The sequence below is a fragment of the Pristiophorus japonicus genome, unplaced genomic scaffold, assembly GCF_044704955.1.
Source record: "Pristiophorus japonicus isolate sPriJap1 unplaced genomic scaffold, sPriJap1.hap1 HAP1_SCAFFOLD_70, whole genome shotgun sequence".
Classification (NCBI taxonomy): Eukaryota; Metazoa; Chordata; class Chondrichthyes; family Pristiophoridae; genus Pristiophorus; species Pristiophorus japonicus.
In genome coordinates, this window is record NW_027254613.1 from 2,624,355 (window position 1) to 2,647,078 (window position 22,724).

Below are 22,724 nucleotides of genomic sequence, written 5' to 3' on the forward strand. Positions count from 1 at the left end.
GAGATTTGGCAGTGTGTATCCCAGGAGACCAGAAAAATCAGACAGTGTGTAACTCGGGGGCCCAGTGAGATCGGACTGCGTGTAAACCGGGGGCCCAAAGAGATCAGAGAGTGTGTAACCCTGTGCCCAGTGATATCAGACAATGTGTAAACCGGGGGCGCAATAAGATCAGAAAATGTGTAACCCCGGGGCCCAGTGAGATCAGACAGTGTATAACCCGGGCGCCCAGTGAGAGCAGACAGTGTGCAACACTGCGGTGTCAGTGAGATCAGAGAGTGTGTAACCGGGGGGCCCACTGAGGACAGACAGTGTGTAACCCTAGGAAGGCAGAGAGATCAGAGAGTGTGTAACCCCGGGGCCCAGAGAGATCAGACAGGGTGTAACCCCGGGGCCAAAATTGATCAGACAGTGCGTAACCCGGCGGGACAGGGAGATCTGACATTGTCTGAACCCGGGGAGAATGAGTCCAGTGAGATCAGACAGTGTTTTAACCCAGGGAGAATGGGCCCAGTGAGATCAGACACAGTGTATGCCGGGGAGGATTGGTTCAGTGAGATCAGACAGTGTGTAACCAAGGGAGGATGGGTCCAGTGAGATCAGACAGCGTGAAACCCGGGGAGGATGGGCCGAGTGAGGTCAGATTGTGTGTAATCCGGGAGCCCAGAGAGATCAGACAGTGTGTAACCCATAATCGCAGTGAGATCAGACAGCTACTATCCCGCGAGACCAGTGAGATCAGACAGTGTGAAACACGGGGGCCCAGTGTGATCAGACAGTTTTCAACCCGAGGTCCCAGTGAGGTCAGACAGTGTGTAACCCGGGAGCCCAGTGAGATTAGACAGTGTGTAACCCGGGGGCCCAGTGAGATCAGACAGTGTGTAACCCGCGGCACAATGAATTAGACCGTGAGTAATCCTAGGCCCAGTGAGTTCAGACATTGTGTAACCCGGTGGCCCAGTGAGATTAGACAGTGTATAACCCGGGGCCCAGTGAATCAGACCGTGAGTAACTCGAGGGCCCAGTGAGATCAGACAGTGTGTAAACCAGTGTCCCAATGAGATCAGAGAGTGTGTAACACGGGGGGCCAGTGAGTTCAGACCGGATGTAAACCAGCGGCCCAGTGAGATCAGACAGTGTGTCAACCATAAGCTCAGTGAGATCAGACAGTGACTTCCCGCGGGCCCAGTGAGATCAGACAGTGTGTAACACGGGGGCCCAGTGAGATCAGACAGTTTTTAAGCCGGGGTCCCAGTGAGATCAGACAGTGTGTAAGCCGGGGGCCCAGTGAGATTCGAGAGTGGGTAAACCGGGGGCCCAGTGAGATCAGACAGTATGTAACCCGGGGGCCCAGTGAGAGCAGACAGTGTGTAAACTGGGGGCCCAATGAGATCAGACAGTGTGTAACACGGGGGCCCAGTGAGATCAGACAGTTTTTAACCCGGGGTCCCAGTGAGATCAGAAAATGTGTATAGCCGAGACCGAGTGAGATCAGACCGTGAGTAACTCGGGGGCCCAGTGAGATCAGACAGTGTGTAATCCGGGGGCCCAGTGAGATGAGACAGTGTGTAACCCAGGGGACCAGTGAGATCAGACATTGTTTAACCCGGGGGCCCAGTGAGATCAGACCAAAGTAACCCGGGGGCCCAGTGAGATCATGCCGTGAGTAACTCGAGGGCCCAGTGAGATCAGACAGTGTGTACACCGGGATCCCAATGAGATCAGAGAGTGTGTAACCCAGGGAGCCAGTGAGTTCAGATCGGATGTAAACCAGCGTCCCAGTGAGATCAGATAGTGTGTCACCCAAAAGCGCAATGAGATCAGACCGTGACTAAACCTGGGGCCCAGTGAGAACAGACAGTGGGTAACACGGGGACCAGTGACGTCAGACACGTTTAACCAGCGGCCAAGTGAGATCAGACAGTGTGTCACCCATAAGCGCAGTGAGATCAGACAGTGACTAACCCGGGGACCCAGTGAGATCAGACAGTGTGTAACATGGGGGCGCAGTGAGATCAGCCAGTTTTTAAGCCGAGGTCCCAGTGAGATCAGACAGTGTGTAAGCCGGGGAGCAGTGAAACAGACCGTGAGTAACCCGGGGGCCCATTGAGATCAGAAAATATGTAACCCCGGGACCGAGTGAGATCAGACAGTATGTAACCCGGGGGCCCAGTGAGATCAGACAGTGTGTCACCCGGGTCCCAGTGAGATCAGACAGTGTGTAAACCTGGGGCCCAGTGAGATCAGACAGTCTGTAATCTGGGGGCCCAGTGGGATCAGAAAGTGTGTAAACCGGGGGCCCAGTGAGATCAGACAGTGTGTCACCCGGGGGTTCAGTGACATCAGACAGTGTGTAACCCAGGGGACCAGTGAGATCAGACAGCGTGTAACCCAGTGGCCCAGTGAAATCAGACCGTTGGTAACCCGGGGGCCAAGTGAGATCAGACCGTGAGTAACTCGAGGGCCCAGTGAGATCAGACAGTGTGTAAACCGGGGTCCCAATGAAATCAGATAGTGTGTAACCCAGGGGGCCAGTGAGTTCAGATCGGTTGTAAAGCAGTGGCCCAGTGAGATCAGACAGTGTGTAACCCATAAGCGCAGCGAGATCAGACAGTGACTAAACCTGGGGCCCAGTGAGATCAGACAGTGTGTAACACGGGGGCCCAGTGTGATCAGACAGTTTTCAACCCGAGGTCCCAGTGAGGTCAGACAGTGTGTAACCCGGGAGCCCAGTGAGATTAGACAGTGTGTAAGCCGGGGGCCCAGTGAGATCAGACAGTGTGTAACCCGCGGCACAATGAATTAGACCGTGAGTAATCCTGGGCCCAGTGAGTTCAGACATTGTGTAACCCGGTGGCCCAGTGAGATTAGACAGTGTGTAACCCGGGGCCCAGTGAATCAGACCGTGAGTAACTCGAGGGCCCAGTGAGATCAGACTGTGTGTAAACCAGTGTCCCAATGAGATCAGAGAGTGTGTAACACGGGGGGCCAGTGAGTTCAGACCGGATGTAAACCAGCGGCCCAGTGAGATCAGACAGTGTGTCAACCATAAGCTCAGTGAGATCAGACAGTGACTTCCCGCGGGCCCAGTGAGATCAGACAATGTGTAACACGGGGGCCCAGTGAGATCAGACAGTTTTTAAGCCGGGGTCCCAGTGAGATCAGACAGTGTGTAAGCCGGGGGCCCAGTGAGATTCGAGAGTGGGTAAACCGGGGGCCCAGTGAGATCAGACAGTATGTAACCCGGGGGCCCAGTGAGAGCAGACAGTGTGTAAACTGGGGGCCCAATGAGATCAGACAGTGTGTAACACGGGGGCCCAGTGAGATCAGACAGTTTTTAACCCGGGGTCCCAGTGAGATCAGAAAATGTGTATAGCCGAGACCGAGTGAGATCAGACCGTGAGTAACTCGGGGGCCCAGTGAGATCAGACAGTGTGTAATCCGGGGGCCCAGTGAGATGAGACAGTGTGTAACCCAGGGGACCAGTGAGATCAGACATTGTTTAACCCGGGGTCCCAGTGAGATCAGACCAAAGTAACCCGGGGACCCAGTGAGATCATGCCGTGAGTAACTCGAGGGCCCAGTGAGATCAGGCAGTGTGTACACCGGGATCCCAATGAGATCAGAGAGTGTATAACCCAGGGAGCCAGTGAGTTCAGATCGGATGTAAACCAGCGTCCCAGTGAGATCAGATAGTGTGTCACCCAAAAGCGCAATGAGATCAGACCGTGACTAAACCTGGGGCCCAGTGAGATCAGACAGTGGGTAACACGGGGACCAGTGACGTCAGACACGTTTAACCAGCGGCCAAGTGAGATCAGACAGTGTGTCACCCATAAGCGCAGTGAGATCAGACAGTGACTAACCCGGGGACCCAGTGAGATCAGACAGTGTGTAACATGGGGGCGCAGTGAGATCAGCCAGTTTTTAAGCCGAGGTCCCAGTGAGATCAGACAGTGTGTAAGCCGGGGAGCAGTGAAACAGACCCTGAGTAACCCGGGGGCCCATTGAGATCAGAAAATATGTAACCCCGGGACCGAGTGAGATCAGACAGTATGTAACCCGGGGGCCCAGTGATATCAGACAGTGTGTCACCCGGGTCCCAGTGAGATCAGACAGTGTGTAAACCTGGGGCCCAGTGAGATCAGACAGTCTGTAATCTGGGGGCCCAGTGGGATCAGAAAGTGTGTAAACCGGGGGCCCAGTGAGATCAGACAGTGTGTCACCCGGGGGTTCAGTGACATCAGACAGTGTGTAACCCAGGGGACCAGTGAGATCAGACAGCGTGTAACCCAGTGGCCCAGTGAGATCAGACCGTTGGTAACCCGGGGGCCAAGTGAGATCAGACCGTGAGTAACTCGAGGGCCCAGTGAGATCAGACAGTGTGTAAACCGGGGTCCCAATGAAATCAGATAGTGTGTAACCCAGGGGGCCAGTGAGTTCAGATCGGTTGTAAAGCAGTGGCCCAGTGAGATCAGACAGTGTGTAACCCATAAGCGCAGCGAGATCAGACAGTGACTAAACCTGGGGCCCAGTGAGATCAGACAGTGTGTAACACGGGGGCCCAGTGAGATCAGACAGTTTTTAACCCGGGGTCCCAGTGAGATCAGACAGTGTGTAACCCGGTACCCAGTGAATCAGACCGTGACTAACCCGGGGGCCCAGTGAGATCAGACAGTGTGCAACACTGCGGTGTCAGTGAGATCAGAGAGTGTGTAACCCGGGGTCCCACTGAGGACAGAAAGTGTGTAACCGTAGGAAGGCAGAGAGATCAGACAGTGCGTAAACCCGGGGCCCAGAGAGATCAGACAGTGTGTGACCCCGGGGCACAGAGTGATCAGACAGTGTGTAACCCGGCGGGACAGGGAGATCGGACATTGTCTGTACCCGAGAAGAATGAGTCCAGTGAGATCAGACAGTGTCTTAACCCAGGCAGAATGGGTCCAGTGAGATCAGACAGTGTGAAACCCGGGGAAGATGGGCCGAGTGAGGTCAGATTGTGTGTAACCCGGGAGCCCAGAGAGATCAGACAGTGTGAAACACGGGGGCCCAGTGAGATCAGACAATGTATAACCCGGGGGCCCAGTGAGATTAGACAGTGTGTAACCCGGGGGCCCAGCGAGATCAGACAGTGTGTAACCCGGGGCCCAGTGAATCAGACCGTGAGTAATCCGTGGGCCCAGTGAGTACAGACAGTTTGTAACCCGGGGGCCCAGTGAGATTCGACAGTGTGTAACCCGGGGTGCAGTGAGATCAGACAGTCTGTAATCAGGGGGCCCAGTGAGATCAGACAGTGTGTAAACCGGGGGCCCAGTGAGATCAGACAGTGTGTAACTTGGGGGTCCAGTGAGATCCGACAGTGTGTAACCGGGGGGCCCAGTGAATCAGACCGTGAGTAACTCGAGGTCCCAGTGAGATCAGACAGTGTGTCACCCATAAGCGCAGTGAGACCAGACAGTGACTAACCCGGGGGCCCAGTGAGATCAGGCAGTGTGTAACACGGGGGCCCAGTGAAATCAGGCAGTTTTTAAGCCGGGGTCCCAGTGAGATCAGACAGTGTGTAACCCGGGGCCCAGTGAATCAGACCGTGAGTAAGCCGGGGGCTCAATGAGATCAGAAAATGTGTAACCCAGAGGCCGAGAGAGATCAGACAGTGTGTTACGCGGGGGCCCATTGAGATCAGACAGTGTGTCACCCGGGGGCACAGTGAGATCAGATAGTATGTAACTATGGGGCCCAGTGAGATCAGACAGTCTGTAATCTGGGAGACCAGTGAGATCAGAAAGTGTGTAAACCGGGGGCCCAGTGAGATCAGACAGTGTGTAACCCGGGGGCCCAGTGAGATGAGACAGTGTGTAACCCAGGGGACCAGTGAGATCAGACAGTGTGTAACGCGGGGGCCCAGTGAGATCAGACCAAAGTAACCCGGGGGCCCAGTGAGAGCAGGCCGTGATTAACTCGAGGGCCCAGTGACATGAGACAGTGTGTAAACCGGGGTCCCAATGAGATCAGAGAGTGTCTAACCAAGGGGGCCAGTGAGTTCAGGTCGGATGTAAACCAGCGGCCCAGTGAGATCAGATAGTGTGTCACCCATAAGCGCAGTGAGATCAGACAGTGAATAAACCTGGGGCCCAGTGAGATTCGAGACTATTTAAACCGGGGGCCGAGTGAGGTCAGACAGTGTGCAAGCCGGGCAGAATGGGCCCAGCGCGATCAGAAACTGTGTAACTCGGGTGCCAAGTGAGATTTGACAGTGTGTATCCCAGGGGACCAGAAAGATCAGACAGTGTGTAACTCGGTGGCCCAGTGAGATCGGACTGTGTGTAAAATGGGGGCCCAATGAGATCAGAGAGTGTGTAAACCTGCGGCCCAGTGACATCAGACAGTATGAAAACCAGGGACCCAATGAGATCAGAAAATGTGTAACCCCGGGGCTCAGTGAGATCAGACAGTGTGTAACCCGGGGGCCCAGTGAGATCAGACACTTTTGCACCCGGGGGCCCAATGAGATCATACAGTGTGTCACCCGGGGGCCCATTGAGATGAGACAGTGTGTAACACTGCGGTGTCAGTGAGATCAGAGAGTGTGTAAACCGGCTGCCCACTGAGGACAGACAGTGTGTAACCATACGAACGCAGAGAGATCAGACAGTGTGTAACACCGGGGCCCAGAGTGATCAGACAGTGGGTAACCCGGCGGGACAGGGAGATCGGACATTGTCTTAACCCGAGAAGAATGAGTCCAGTGAGATCAGACAGTGTCTTAATCAAGAGAGAATGGGCCCAGCGAGATAAGACACAGTTTATCCCGGGGAGGATTGGTTCACTGAGAGCATGCAGTGTGTAAACAAGGGAGGATGAACCCAGTGAGATCAGACAATGTGAAACCCGGGGAGGATGGGCCGAGTGACGTCACATTGTGTGTAACCCGGGAGCACAGAGAGATCAGACAGTGTGTAACCTATAATCGCAGTGAGATCAGACAGTGACGAATTAGGGGACCCAGTGAGATCAGACAGTGTGTAACACGGGGGCCCACTGTGATCAGACAGTTTTTAACCCGGGGTCCCAGTGAGGTCAGACAGTGTGTAACGCGGATTCCAGTGAATCAGACCGTGAGTCACCCGGAAGCCCAGTGAGTTCAGACAGTGTGTAACCCGGGGGCCCAGTGAGATTAGACAGTGTGTAACCCAGGGATACAGTGAGATCAGACAGTCTGTAACCCGTGGCCCATGGAATCAAACCGTGAGTAACCCGAGATCCCAGAGAGATCAGACAGTGTGTAACCCTGGGGCCCAGTGAGATCAGACAGTCTGTAATCTGGGGGCCCAGTGAGATCAGAAAGTGTGTAAATCGGGGGCCCAGTGAGATCAGACAGTGTGTAATTCGGGGGTCCAGTGAGATCAGACAGTGTGTAACCGGGGGGCCCAGTGAGATGAGACATTGTGTAACCCAGGGGACGAGTGAGATCAGACAGTGTGTAACCCAAAGCCCCAGTGAGCTCAGACCGTGAATAACTCGAGGACCCAGTGAGATCAGACAGTGTGTAAAACGTGGTCCCAATGAGATCAGAGAGTGTGCAACCCAGGGGACCAGTGAGTTCAGACCGGATGTAAATCTGCGGCCCAATGAGATCAGACAGTGTGTCACCCGTAAGCGCAGTGAGATCAGACAGTGACTAAACCTGGGGCTCAGTGAGATCAGACAGTGTGCAAAACGGGGGCCCAGTGAGATCAGCCAGTTTTTAACCCGAGGTCCCAATGAGATCAGACAGTGTGCAAACCGGTGCCCAGTGAATCAGACCGTGAGTCACCCGGGGGCCCAGTGAGATCAGACAGTGTGTAACCTTTGGGCCCAGTGAGATTAGACAGTGTGTAAACCGGGGACCCAGTGAGATCAGACAGTGTGTAACCCGAGCAGAATGGGCCCAGCGCGATCAGAAACTGTGCAACTCGGGTGCCCAGTGAGATTTGACAGTGTGTATCCCAGGGGACCAGAAAGATCAGACAGTGTGTAACTCGGGGGCCCAGTGAGATCGGACTGTGTGTAAACCGGGACCCCAATGAGATCAGAGAGTGTGTAACCCTGGGGCCCAGTGACATCAGAAAGTGTGTAAGTTGGGGGGCCAATGAGATCAGAAAATGTGTAACCCCGGGACTCAGTGAGATCTGACAGAGTGTAACCCGGGGGCCCAGTGAGATTCGAGACTGTGTAAACCGGGGTCCACTGAGATCAGACATTGTGTAAGGCGGGCAGAATGGGACAAGCGCGATCAGAAACTGTGTAACTCTGGTGCCCAGTGAGATTTGACAGTGTGTATGACAGGGGACAAGAAAGATCAGAAAGTGTGTAACTCGGCGGCCCAGTGAGATCGGACTGCGTGTAAACCGGGGGCCCAATTAGATCAGACAGTGTGTAACCCGGCGGGACAGGGAGATCGGACATTGTCTTAACCCGAGAACAATGAGTCCAGTGAGATCAGACAGTGTCTTAACGCAGGGGGAATGGGCCCAGTGAGATAAGACACAGTTTATCCCGGGGAGGATTGGTTCACTGAGATCAGGCAGTGTGTAAACAAGGGAGGATGAACCCAGTGAGATCAGACAGTGTATAACCCTGGGGCCCAGTGAGAGCAGACAGTCTGTAATCTGGGGGCTGAGTGCGATCAGAAAGTGTGTAAACCGGGGGCCCAGTGAGATCAGACAGTGTGTAACCCGGGGCCCAGTGAATCAGACCGTGAGTAACTCGAGGGCCCAATGAGATCAGACAGTGTGTAAACCGGGGTCCCAATGAGATCAGAGAGTGTGTAACCCGGGGGGCCAATGAGTTCAGACCGGTTGTTAACCAGCGGCCCAGTGAGATCAGATAGTGTGTCACCCATATGCGCAGTGAGATCAGACAGTGACTAACCCGGGGGCCCAGTGAGATCAGACAATGTGTAATACGGGGGCCCAGTGAAATTAGGCAGTTTTTAAGCCGGGGTCCCAATGAGATCAGACAGTGTGTAACCCGGGGCCCAGTGAATCAGACCGTGAGTAAGCCGGGGGCTCAATGAGATCAGAAAATGTGTAACCCCGAGGCCGAGTGAGATCAGACAGTGTGTAACGCGGGGGCCCAGTGAGATCAGACAGTGTGTAACCGGGGGGCCCAGTGAGATGAGACAGTGTGTAACCCAGGGGACCAGTGAGATCAGACAGTGTGTAACCTGGGGGCCCAGTGAGATCAGACCGTGAGTAACTCGAGGGCCCAGTGAGATCAGACAGTATGTAAAACGGAGTCCCAAAGAGATCAGAGAGTGTGTAAACCAGGGGGCCAGTGAGTTCAGACCGGATGTAAACCAGCGGCCCAATGAGATCAGACAGTGTGTCAACCTTAAGCGCGGTGAGATCAGACAGTGACTAAACCTGGGGCTCAGTGAGATCAGACATTGGGCAACACGGGGGCCCAGTGAGATCAGACAGTTTTTAACCCGAGGTCCCAGTGAGATCAGACAGTGTGTAACCCGGGGCCCAGTGAATCAGACCGTGAGTAACCCGTGGGCCATGTGAGTACAGACAGTGCGTAACCCGGGGGCCCAGTGAGATTAGACAGTGTGTAACCCGGGGGTGCAGTGAGATCAGACAGTGCGTAAGCCGGGGCCCAGTGAATCAGACCGTGAGTAACTCGAGGGCCCAGTGAGATCAGACAGTGTGTAAACCGGGGTCCCAATGAGATCAGAGAGTGTGTAACCCGGGGTGCCAATGAGTTCAGACCGGTTGTTAACCAGCGGCCCAGTGAGATCAGACAGTGTGTAACCGGGGGGCCCAGTGAATCAGACCGTGAGTAACTCGAGGGCCCAGTGAGATCAGACAGTGTGTCACCCATAAGCGCAGTGAGACCAGACAGTGACTAACCCGGGGGCCCAGTGAGATCAGGCAGTGTGTAACACGGGGGCCCAGTGAAATCAGGCAGTTTTTAAGCCGAGGTCCCAGTGAGATCAGACAGTGTGTAACCCGGGGCCCAGTGAATCAGACCGTGAGTAAGCCGGGGGCTCAATGAGATCAGAAAATGTGTAACCCAGAGGCCGAGAGAGATCAGACAGTGTGTTACGCGGGGGCCCATTGAGATCAGACAGTGTGTCACCCGGGGGCACAGTGAGATCAGATAGTATGTAACTATGGGGCCCAGTGAGATCAGACAGTCTGTAATCTGGGAGACCAGTGAGATCAGAAAGTGTGTAAACCGGGGGCCCAGTGAGATCAGACAGTGTGTAACCCGGGGGCCCAGTGAGATGAGACAGTGTGTAACCCAGGGGACCAGTGAGATCAGACAGTGTGTAACGCGGGGGCCCAGTGAGATCAGACCAAAGTAACCCGGGGGCCCAGTGAGAGCAGGCCGTGATTAACTCGAGGGCCCAGTGACATGAGACAGTGTGTAAACCGGGGTCCCAATGAGATCAGAGAGTGTCTAACCAAGGGGGCCAGTGAGTTCAGGTCGGATGTAAACCAGCGGCCCAGTGAGATCAGATAGTGTGTCACCCATAAGCGCAGTGAGATCAGACAGTGAATAAACCTGGGGCCCAGTGAGATTCGAGACTATTTAAACCGGGGGCCGAGTGAGGTCAGACAGTGTGCAATCCGGGCAGAATGGGCCCAGCGCGATCAGAAACTGTGTAACTCGGGTGCCCAGTGAGATTTGACAGTGTGTATCCCAGGGGACCAGAAAGATCAGACAGTGTGTAACTCGGTGGACAAGTGAGATCGGACTGTGTGTAAAATGGGGGCCCAATGAGATCAGAGAGTGTGTAAACCTGCGGCCCAGTGACATCAGACAGTATGTAAACCAGGGACCCAATGAGATCAGAAAATGTGTAACCCCGGGGCTCAGTGAGATCAGACAGTGTGTAACCCGGGGGCCCAGTGAGATCAGACACTTTTGCACCCGGGGGCCCAATGAGATCATACAGTGTGTCAACCGGGGCCCATTGAGATGAGACAGTGTGTAACACTGCGGTGTCAGTGAGATCAGAGAGTGTGTAAACCGGCTGCCCACTGAGGACAGACAGTGTGTAACCATACGAACGCAGAGAGATCAGACAGTGTGTAACACCGGGGCCCAGAGTGATCAGACAGTGGGTAACCCGGCGGGACAGGGAGATCGGACATTGTCTTAACCCGAGAAGAATGAGTCCAGTGAGATCAGACAGTGTCTTAATCAAGAGAGAATGGGCCCAGCGAGATAAGACACAGTTTATCCCGGGGAGGATTGGTTCACTGAGAGCATGCAGTGTGTAAACAAGGGAGGATGAACCCAGTGAGATCAGACAATGTGAAACCCGGGGAGGATGGGCCGAGTGACGTCACATTGTGTGTAACCCGGGAGCACAGAGAGATCAGACAGTGTGTAACCTATAATCGCAGTGAGATCAGACAGTGACGAATTCGGGGACCCAGTGAGATCAGACAGTGTGTAACACGGGGGCCCACTGTGATCAGACAGTTTTTAACCCGGGGTCCCAGTGAGGTCAGACAGTGTGTAACGCGGATTCCAGTGAATCAGACCGTGAGTCACCCGGAAGCCCAGTGAGTTCAGACAGTGTGTAACCCGGGGGCCCAGTGAGATTAGACAGTGTGTAACCCAGGGATACAGTGAGATCAGACAGTCTGTAACCCGTGGCCCATGGAATCAAACCGTGAGTAACCCGAGATCCCAGAGAGATCAGACAGTGTGTAACCCTGGGGCCCAGTGAGATCAGACAGTCTGTAATCTGGGGGCCCAGTGAGATCAGAAAGTGTGTAAATCGGGGGCCCAGTGAGATCAGACAGTGTGTAATTCGGGGGTCCAGTGAGATCAGACAGTGTGTAACCGGGGGGCCCAGTGAGATGAGACATTGTGTAACCCAGGGGACGAGTGAGATCAGACAGTGTGTAACCCAAAGCCCCAGTGAGCTCAGACCGTGAATAACTCGAGGATCCAGTGAGATCAGACAGTGTGTAAAACGTGGTCCCAATGAGATCAGAGAGTGTGCAACCCAGGGGGCCAGTGAGTTCAGACCGGATGTAAATCTGCGGCCCAATGAGATCAGACAGTGTGTCACCCGTAAGCGCAGTGAGATCAGACAGTGACTAAACCTGGGGCTCAGTGAGATCAGACAGTGTGCAAAACGGGGGCCCAGTGAGATCAGCCAGTTTTTAACCCGAGGTCCCAATGAGATCAGACAGTGTGCAAACCGGTGCCCAGTGAATCAGACCGTGAGTCACCCGGGGGCCCAGTGAGATCAGACAGTGTGTAACCTTTGGGCCCAGTGAGATTAGACAGTGTGTAAACCGGGGACCCAGTGAGATCAGACAGTGTGTAACCCGAGCAGAATGGGCCCAGCGCGATCAGAAACTGTGCAACTCGGGTGCCCAGTGAGATTTGACAGTGTGTATCCCAGGGGACCAGAAAGATCAGACAGTGTGTAACTCGGGGGCCCAGTGAGATCGGACTGTGTGTAAACCGGGACCCCAATGAGATCAGAGAGTGTGTAACCCTGGGGCCCAGTGACATCAGAAAGTGTGTAAGTTGGGGGGCCAATGAGATCAGAAAATGTGTAACCCCGGGACTCAGTGAGATCAGACAGAGTGTAACCCGGGGGCCCAGTGAGATTCGAGACTGTGTAAACCGGGGTCCACTGAGATCAGACATTGTGTAAGACGGGCAGAATGGGACAAGCGCGATCAGAAACTGTGTAACTCTGGTGCCCAGTGAGATTTGACAGTGTGTATGACAGGGGACAAGAAAGATCAGAAAGTGTGTAACTCGGCGGCCCAGTGAGATCGGACTGCGTGTAAACCGGGGGCCCAATTAGATCAGACAGTGTGTAACCCGGCGGGACAGGGAGATCGGACATTGTCTTAACCCGAGAACAATGAGTCCAGTGAGATCAGACAGTGTCTTAACGCAGGGGGAATGGGCCCAGTGAGATAAGACACAGTTTATCCCGGGGAGGATTGGTTCACTGAGATCAGGCAGTGTGTAAACAAGGGAGGATGAACCCAGTGAGATCAGACAGTGTGTAACCCTGGGGCCCAGTGAGAGAAGACAGTCTGTAATCTGGGGGCTGAGTGAGATCAGAAAGTGTGTAAACCGGGGGCCCAGTGAGATCAGTCAGTGTGTAACCCGGGGCCCTGTGAATCAGACCGTGAGTAACTCGAGGGCCCAATGAGATCAGACAGTGTGTAAACCGGGGTCCCAATGAGATCAGAGAGTGTGTAACCCGGGGGGCCAATGAGTTCAGACCGGTTGTTAACCAGCGGCCCAGTGAGATCAGATAGTGTGTCACCCATATGCGCAGTGAGATCAGACAGTGACTAACCCGGGGGCCCAGTGAGATCAGACAATGTGTAATACGGGGGCCCAGTGAAATTAGGCAGTTTTTAAGCCGGGGTCCCAATGAGATCAGACAGTGTGTAACCCGGGGCCCAGTGAATCAGACCGTGAGTAAGCCGGGGGCTCAATGAGATCAGAAAATGTGTAACGCCGAGGCCGAGTGAGATCAGACAGTGTGTAACGCGGGGGCCCAGTGAGATCAGACAGTGTGTAACCGGGGGGCCCAGTGAGATGAGACAGTGTGTAACCCAGGGGACCAGTGAGATCAGACAGTGTGTAACCTGGGGGCCCAGTGAGATCAGACCGTGAGTAACTCGAGGGCCCAGTGAGATCAGACAGTATGTAAAACGGAGTCCCAAAGAGATCAGAGAGTGTGTAAACCAGGGGGCCAGTGAGTTCAGACCCGATGTAAACCAGCGGCCCAATGAGATCAGACAGTGTGTCAACCTTAAGCGCGGTGAGATCAGACAGTGACTAAACCTGGGGCTCAGTGAGATCAGACATTGGGCAACACGGGGGCCCAGTGAGATCAGACAGTTTTTAACCCGAGGTCCCAGTGAGATCAGACAGTGTGTAACCCGGGGCCCAGTGAATCAGACCGTGAGTAACCTGTGGGCCCAGTGAGTACAGACAGTGCGTAACCCGGGGGCCCAGTGAGATTAGACAGTGTGTAACCCGGGGGTGCAGTGAGATCAGACAGTGCGTAAGCCGGGGCCCAGTGAATCAGACCGTGAGTAACTCGAGGGCCCAGTGAGATCAGACAGTGTGTAAACCGGGGTCCCAATGAGATCAGAGAGTGTGTAACCCGGGGTGCCAATGAGTTCAGACCGGTTGTTAACCAGCGGCCCAGTGAGATCAGACAGTGTGTCACCCATATGCGCAGTGAGATCAGACAGTGACTAACCCGGGGGCCCAGTGAGATCAGACAGTGTGTAACACGGCGGCCCAGTGAAATTAGGCAGTTTTTAAGCCGGGGTCCCAATGAGATCAGACAGTGTGTAACCCGGGGCCCAGTGAATCAGACCGTGAGTAAGCCGGGGGCTCAATGAGATCAGAAAATGTGTAACCCCGAGGCCGAGTGAGATCAGACAGTGTGTAACGCGGGGGCCCAGTGAGATCAGACAGTGTGTCACGCGGGGGCCCAGTAAGATCAGAAAGTGTGTAACCCTGGGGCCCAGTGAGATCAGACAGTCTGTAATCTGGGAGCCCAGTGAGATCAGAAAGTGTGTAACCCGTGGCCCAGAGAGATCAGACAGTGTGTAACTCGGGGGCCCAGTGAGATCAGACAGTGTGTAACCGGGGGGCCCAGTGAGATGAGACAGTGTGTAAACCAGGGGACCATTGAGATCAGACAGTATGTAACCCGGGTGCCCAGTGAGATCAGACCGTGAGTAACCCGGGGGCCCAGTGAGAGCAGGCCGTGAGTAACTCGAGGGCCCAGTGACATGAGACAGTGTGTAAACCGGGGTCCCAATGAGATCAGAGAGTGTGTAACCCAGGGGGCCAGTGAGTTCAGATCGGATGTAAACCAGCGGCCCAGTGAGATCAGACAGTGTGTCACCCATAAGGGCAGTGAGATCAGACAGTGACTAAACTTGGGACCCAGTGAGATCAGACAGTGTGTAACCCGGGCAGATTGGGCCCAGCGCGATCAGAAACTGTGTAACTCGGGTGCCCAGTGAGATTTGACAATGTGTATCCCAGGGGACCAGAAAGATCAGACAGTGTGTAACTCGGGGGCCCAGTGAGATCGGACTATGTGTCAACCAGGGGCCCAATGAGATCAGAGAGTGTGTAACCCTGGGGCCCAGTGACATCAGACAGTATGTAAACCGGGGGCCCAATGAGATCAGAAAATGTGTAACCCCGGGGCTCAGTGAGATCAGACAGTGTGTAACCCGGGGGCCCAGTGAGATCAGACAGTGTGTCATCCGGGGGCCCAATGAGATCATATATGTGTCACCCTGGGGCCCATTGAGATGAGACAGTGTGTAACACTGCGGTGTCAGTGAGATCAGAGTGTGTAAACCGGCGGCCCACTGAGGACGAACAGTGTGTTACCATAGGAACGCAGAGAGATCAGACAGTGTGTAACTCGGTGGCCCAGTGAGATCGGACTGCGTGTAAACCGGGGGCCCAATGAGATCAGACAGTGTGAAACCCGGCGGGACAGGGAGATCGGACATTGTCTTAACCCGAGAACAATGAGTGCAGTGAGATCAGACAGTGTCTTAACCCAATGAGAATGGGCCCAGTGAGATAAGACACAGTTTATCCCGGGGAGGATTGGTTCACTGAGATAAGGCAGTGTGTAAACAAGGGAGGATGAACCCAGTGAGATCAGACAATGTGTAACCCTGGGGCCCAGTGAGAGCAGACAGTCTGTAATCTGGGAGCCCAGTGAGATCAGAAAGTGTGTAAACCGGGGCCCAGTGAGATCAGACAGTGTGTAACTCGGGGGTCCAGTGAGATCAGACAGTGTGTAACCGGGGGGCCCAGTGAGATGAGACAGTGTGTAACCCAGGGGACCAGTGAGATCAGACATTGTGTAACCTGGGGGCCCAGTGAGATCAGACCGTGAGTAACTCGAGGGCCCAGTGAGATCAGACAGTGTGTAAAACGGAGTCCCAATGAGATCAGAGAGTGTGTAAACCAGGGGGCCAGTGAGTTCAGACCGGATGTAAACCAGCGGCCCAATGAGATCAGACAGTGTGTCAGCCTTAAGCGCAGTGAGATCAGAGAGTGACGAAACCTGGGGCTCAGTGAGATCAGACATTGTGCAACACGGGGGCCCAGTGAGATCAGACAGTTTTTAACCCGAGGTCCCAGTGAGATCAGACAGCGTGTAACCCGGTGCCCAGTGAATCAGACCGTGAGTAACCCGTGGGCCCAGTGAGTACACACAGTGCGTAACCCGGGGACCCAGTGAGATTAGACAGTGTGTAACCCGGGGTGCAGTGAGATCAGACAGTGTGTCACGCGGGGGCCCAGTAAGATCAGAAAGTGTGTAACCCTGGGGCCCAGTGAGATCAGACAGTCTGTAATCTGGGAGTCCAGTGAGATCAGAAAGTGTGTAAACCGGGGGCCCAGTGAGATCAGACAGTGTGTAACTCGGGGGCCCAGTGAGATCAGACAGTGTGTAACCGGGGGGCAAAGTGAGATGAGACAGTGTGTAACCCAGGGGACCAGTGAGATCAGACAGTATGTAACCCGGGGGCCCAGTGAGATCAGACCGTGAGTAACCCGGGGTCCCAGTGAGAGCAGGCCGTGAGTAACTCGAGGGCCCAGTGACATGAGACAGTGTGTAAACCGGGGTCCCAATGAGATCAGAGAGTGTGTAACCCAGGGGTCCAGTGAGTTCAGATCGGATATAAACCAGCGGCCCAGTGAGGTCAGACAGTGTGTCACCCATAAGCGCAGTGAGATCAGACAGTGACTAAACCTGGGGCCCAGTGAGATCAGACAGTGTGTAACCCGGGCAGAATGGGCCCAGCGCGATCAGAAACTGTGTAACTCGGGTGCCCAGTGAGATTTGACAATGTGTATCCCAGGGGACCAGAAAGATCAGACAGTGTGTAACTCGGGGGCCCAGTGAGATCGGACTATGTGTAAACCAGGGGCTCAATGAGATCACAGAGTGTGTAACCCTGTGGCCCAGTGACATCAGACAGTATGTAAACAGGGGGCCCAATGAGATCAGAAAATGTGTAACCCCGGGGCTCAGTGAGATCAGACAGTGTGTAACCCGGGGGCACAGTGAGATCAGACAGTGTGTCACCCGGGGGCCCAATGAGATCATACATGTGTCACCCTGGGGCCCATTGAGATGAGACAGTGTGTAACACTGCGGTGTCAGTGAGATCAGAGAGTGTGTAAACCGGCGGCCCACTGAGGACGGACAGTGTGTAACCATAGGAACGCAGAGAGATCAGACAGTGTGTAACACCGGGGCACAGAGTGATCAGACAGTGGGTAACCCGGCGGAACAGGGAGATCGGACATTGTCTTTACCCGAGAAGAATGAGTCCAGTGAGATCAGACAGTGCCTTAATCAAGGGAGAATGGGTCCAGTGAGATAAGACACAGTTTATCCCGGGGAGGATTGGTTCACTGAGATCAGGCAGTGTCTAAACAATGGAGGATGAACCCAGTGAGATCAGACAGTGTGAAACCCGGGGAGGATGGGCCGAGTGAGGTCACATTGTGTGTAACCCGGTAGCACAGAGAGATCAGACAGTGTGTAACCCATAATCGCAGTGAGATCAGACAGTGATGAACCCGGGCACCCAGTGAGATCAGACAGTGTGTAACACGGGGGCCCACTGAGATCAGACAGTTTTTAACCCGGGGTCCCAGTGAGGTCAGACAGTGTGTAACGCGGATTCCAGTGAATCAGACAGTGAGTCACCCGGAAGCCCAGTGAGTTCAGACAGCGTGTAACCCGGGGGCCCAGTGAGATTAGACCGTGTGTAACCCAGAGACACAGTGAGATCAGACAGTGTGTAACCCGTGGCCCATGGAATCAGACCGTGAGTAACCCGAGAGCCCAGTGAGATCAGACAGTGTGTAACCCTGGGGCCCAGTGAGATCAGACAGTCTGTAATCTGGGGGCTCAGTGAGATCAGAAAGTGTGTAAACCGGGGGCCCAGTGAGATCAGACAGTGTGTAACTCGGGGGTCCAGTGAGATCAGACAGTGTGTAACCGGGGGGCCCAGTGAGATGAGACAGTGTGTAACTCAGGGGACCAGTGAGATCAGACAGTGTGTAATCCGGGGGCCCAGTGAGATCAGACCGTGAGTAACTCGAGGGCCCAGTCAGATCAGACAGTATGTAAAACGGGGTCCCAATGAGATTAGAGAATATGCAAACCAGGGGGCCAGTGAGATCAGACAGGATGTAAACCAGCGGCCCAATGAGGTCAGACAGTGTGTCACCCTTAAGCGCAATGAGAGCAGACAGTGACTAAACCTGGGGCTCAGTGAGATAAGACAGTGTGCAACACGGGGGCCCAGTGAGATCAGACAATTTTTAACCAGAGGTCCCAGTGAGATCAGACAGTGTGTAACCCGGGGCCCAGTGAATCAGACCGTGAGTCACCCGGGGGCCCAGTGAGATCAGACAGTGTGTATCCCAGGGGACCAGAAAGATCAGACAGTGTGTAACTCGGCGGCCTAGTGAGATCGGACTGCGTGTAAACAGGGGGCACAATGAGATCAGACAGTGTGTAACCCGGCGGGACAGGGAGATCTGACATTGTCTTAACCCGAGAAGAATGAGTCCAGTGAGATCAGACAGTGTCTTAACCCAGGGAGAATGGGCCCAGTGAGGTAAGACACAGTTTATCCCGGGGAGGATTGGTTCACTGAGATCAGGCAGTGTGTAAACAAGGAAGGATGAACCCAGTGAGATCAGACAGTGTGCAACCCGGGGAGGATGGGCCGGGTGAGGTCACATTGTGTGTAACCTGGGAGCACAGTGAGATCAGACAGTGTATAACCCATAATCGCAGTGAGATCAGAGAGTGACGAACCCGGGGACCCAGTGAGATCAGACTGAGTGTCAAACGGGGGCCCACTGAGATGAGACAGTTTTTAACCCGGGGTCCCAGTGAGGTCAGACAGTGTGTAACGCGGGTCCCAGTGAATCAGACCGTGAGTCACCTGGAAGCCGAGTGAGTTCAGATAGTCTGTAACCCGGGGGTCCAGTGAGATTAGACAGGGTGTAATCCAGGGGCCCAGTGAGATCAGACAGTGTGTAACTCGTGGCCCATGGAATCAGACCGTGAGTAACCCGAGGGCCCAGTGAGATCTGACAGTGTGTATCCCTGGGGCCCAGTGAGATCAGACAGTCTGTAATCTGGAGGCCCAGTGAAATCAGAAAGTGTGTAACTCGGGGGCCCAGTGAGATCAGACAGTGTGTAACTCGGGGGTCCAGTGAGATCAGACAGTCTGTAATCTGGAGGCCCAGTGAAATCAGAAAATGTGTAACTCGGGGGCCCAGTGAGATCAGACAGTGTGTAACTCGGGGGTCCAGTGAGACCAGACAGTGTGCAACCGGGGGGCCCAGTGAGATGAGACAGCGTGTAACCCAGCGGACCAGTGAGATCAGACAGTGTCTAATCCGGGGGCCCAGTGAGATCAGACCGTGAGTAACTCGAGGGCACAGTGAGATCAGACAGTGTGTAAAACGGGGTCCCAATGAGATTAGAGAGTGTGCAAACAAGGGGGCCAGTGAGTTCAGAACGGATGTAAACCAGCGGCCCAATGAGATCAGACAGTGTGTCACCCTTAAGCGCAGTGAGAGCAGACAGTGACTAAACCTGGGGCTCAGTTAGATCAGACAGTGTGCAACACGGGGGCCCAGTGAGATCAGACAGTTTTTAACCAGAGGTCCCAGTGAGATCAGACAGTGTGCAACCCGGGGCCCAGTGAATCAGACCGTGAGTCACCCGGTGGCCAAGTGAGATCATACAGTGTGTAACCTGGGGGCCCAATGAGATTAGAGAGTGTGTAAAGCTGCGGCCCAGTGAGATCAGACAGTGTGTAACCCGGGCAGAATGGGCCCAGAGCGATCAGAAACAGTGCAACTCGGGTGCCCAGTGAGATTTGACAGTGTGTATCCCAGGGGACCAGAAAGATCAGACAGAGTGTAACTCGGGGGCCCAGTGAGATCGGACTGTGTGTAAACCGGGGGCCCAATGAGATCAGAGAGTGTGTAACCCTGGGGCCCAGTGACATCAGACAGTGTGTAAGTTGGGGGGCCAATGAGCTCAGCAAATGTGTAACCCCGGGACTCAGTGAGATCAGACAGTGTGTAACCCGGCGGCCCAGTGAGATTCGAGACTGTGTACATCGGGGGCCCAGTGAGATCAGACAGTGTGTAAGCCGGGTAGAATGGGCAACACTGCGGTGTCAGTGAGATCAGAGAGTGTGTAACCCGGCGGCCCACTGAGGACAGACAGTGTGTTACCGGAGGAAGGCAGAGCGATCAGACAGTGTGTAAACCCGGGGCCCAGAGAGATCAGACAGGGTGTAATCCCGGGGCCCAGAGTGATCAGACAGTGTGTAACCCGGCGGGACAGGGAGATCTGACATTGTCTTAACCCGGGGAGAATGAGTCCAGTGAGATCAGACAGTGCCTTAACCCAGGGAGAATGGGCCCAATGAGATCAGACACAGTGTAACCCTGGAGGATTGGTTCAGTGAGATCAGAAAGTGTGTAACCAAGGGAGGATCTGTCCAGTGAGATCAGACAGTGTGAAACCCGGGGAGGATGGGCCGAGTGAGGTCAGATTGTGTGTAACCCGGGAGCCCAGAGAGATCAGACAGTGTGTAACCCATAATGGCAGTGAGATCAGACAGTGACTAACCCGGGGGACCAGTGAGATCAGACAGTGTGAATTACGGGGGCCCAGTGACATCAGACAGTTTTCAACCCGGGGTCCCAGTGAGGTCAGACAGTGTGTAACCCGGGGGCCCAGTGAGATTAGACAGTGTGTAACCCGGGGGCCCAGTGAGATCAGGCAGTGTGTATCCCGGGGCCCAGTGAATCAGACCGTGAGTAAACCGTGGACCCAGTGAGTACAGACAGTGTGTATCCCGGGGCCCAGGGAGATCAGACCGTGAGTAACCCGAGGGCCCAGTGAGATGAGACAGTGTGTAAACCGGGGTCCCAATGAGATCAGAGAGTGTGTAACCCGGGGGGCCAGTGAGTTCAGACCGGATGTAAACCAGCGGCCCAGTGAGATCAGACAGTGTGTCACCCATAAGCGCAGTGAGATCAGACAGTGACTAACCCGGGGGACCAGTGACATCAGACAGTGTGTAACACGGGGGCCCAGTGAAATCAGGCTGTTTTTAAGTTGGGGTCCCAGTGAGATCAGACAGAGTGTAACCCGCGGCCCAGTGAATGAGACCGTGAGTAACCAGGGGGCTCAATGAGATCAGAAAATGTCTAACCCCGAGGCCGAGTGAAATCAGACAGTGTGTAAAGCGGGGGCCCTGTGAGATCAGACAGTGTGTAACCCAGGGGACCAATGAGATCAGACAGTGTGTAACCCGGGGGCCCAGTGATATTAGACCGTGAGTAACCCGGGGGCCCAATGAGAGCAGGCCGTGAGTAACTCGAGGGCGCAGTGACATCAGACAGTGTCTAAACCGGGATCCCAATGAGATCAGAGAGTGTGTAACCCAGGGGGCCAGTGAGTTCAGATCGGATGTAAACCAGCGGCCCAGTGAGATCAGACAGTGTGTCACCCATAAGCGCAGTGAGATCAGACAGTGACGAAACCTGGGGCCAAGTGAGATCAGACAGTGTGTAACCTGGGGGCCCAGTGAGATCAGACAGTGTGTAACCCTGGGCCCAGTGAATCAGACCGTGAGTAACCGGGGGGCCCAGTATGATCAGACAGTGTTTAACCTGGGGGCCCAGTGAGATTAGAGAGTGGATAAACCGGGGGCCCAGTGACATCAGACAGTGTGTAACCCAGGCAGAATGGGCCCAGCGCGATCAGAAACTGTGTAACTCGGGTGCCCAGTGAGATTTGACAGTGTGTATCCCAGGGGACCAGAAAGATCAGACAATGTGTAACTCGGGGGCCCAGTGAGATCGGACTGTGTGTAAACCGGGGGCCCAATGAGATCAGAGAGTGTGTAACCAAGGGGCCCAGTGACATCAGACATTATGTAAACCGGGGGCCCAATGAGATCAGAAAATGTGTAACCCCGGGACTCAGTGAGATCAGACAGGGTGTCACCCGGGGGCCCAATGAGATCATACAGTGTGTAACCCGGGGCCCATTAAGATGAGACAGTGTGCAACACTGCATTGTCAGTGAGATCAGAGATTGTGTAACCCGGGGGCCCACTGAGGAGAGACAGTGTGTAACCCTGGCAGATTGGGCCCAGCGCGATCAGAAACTGTGTAACTCGGGTGCCCAGTGAGATTTGACAGTGTGTATCCCAGGGGATCAGAAAGATCAGAGAGAGTGAGGAGGACACAAACAACCTTCCGGATATAAAAGGTGTCGGAAGATCTAGAAAGGAGGAGGAACTGAGGGAAATCTTTATTAATCGGGAAATTGTGTTGGGGAAATTCATGGGATTGAAGGCCGATAAATCCCCAGGGCCTGATGGACTGCATCCCAGAGTGCTTATGTCGGTGGCCTTGGAAATAGTGGATGCATTGACAGTCATTTTCCAACATTCCATTGAATCTGGATCAGTTCCTATGGAGTGGAGTGTAGCCAATGTAACCCCACCTTTTAAAAAAGGAGGGAGAGAGAAAACAGGGAATTATAGACCGGTAAGCCTGACATCGGTAGTGGGTAAAATGATGGAATCAATTATTAAGGATGATATAGCAGTGCAGTGTGGTAT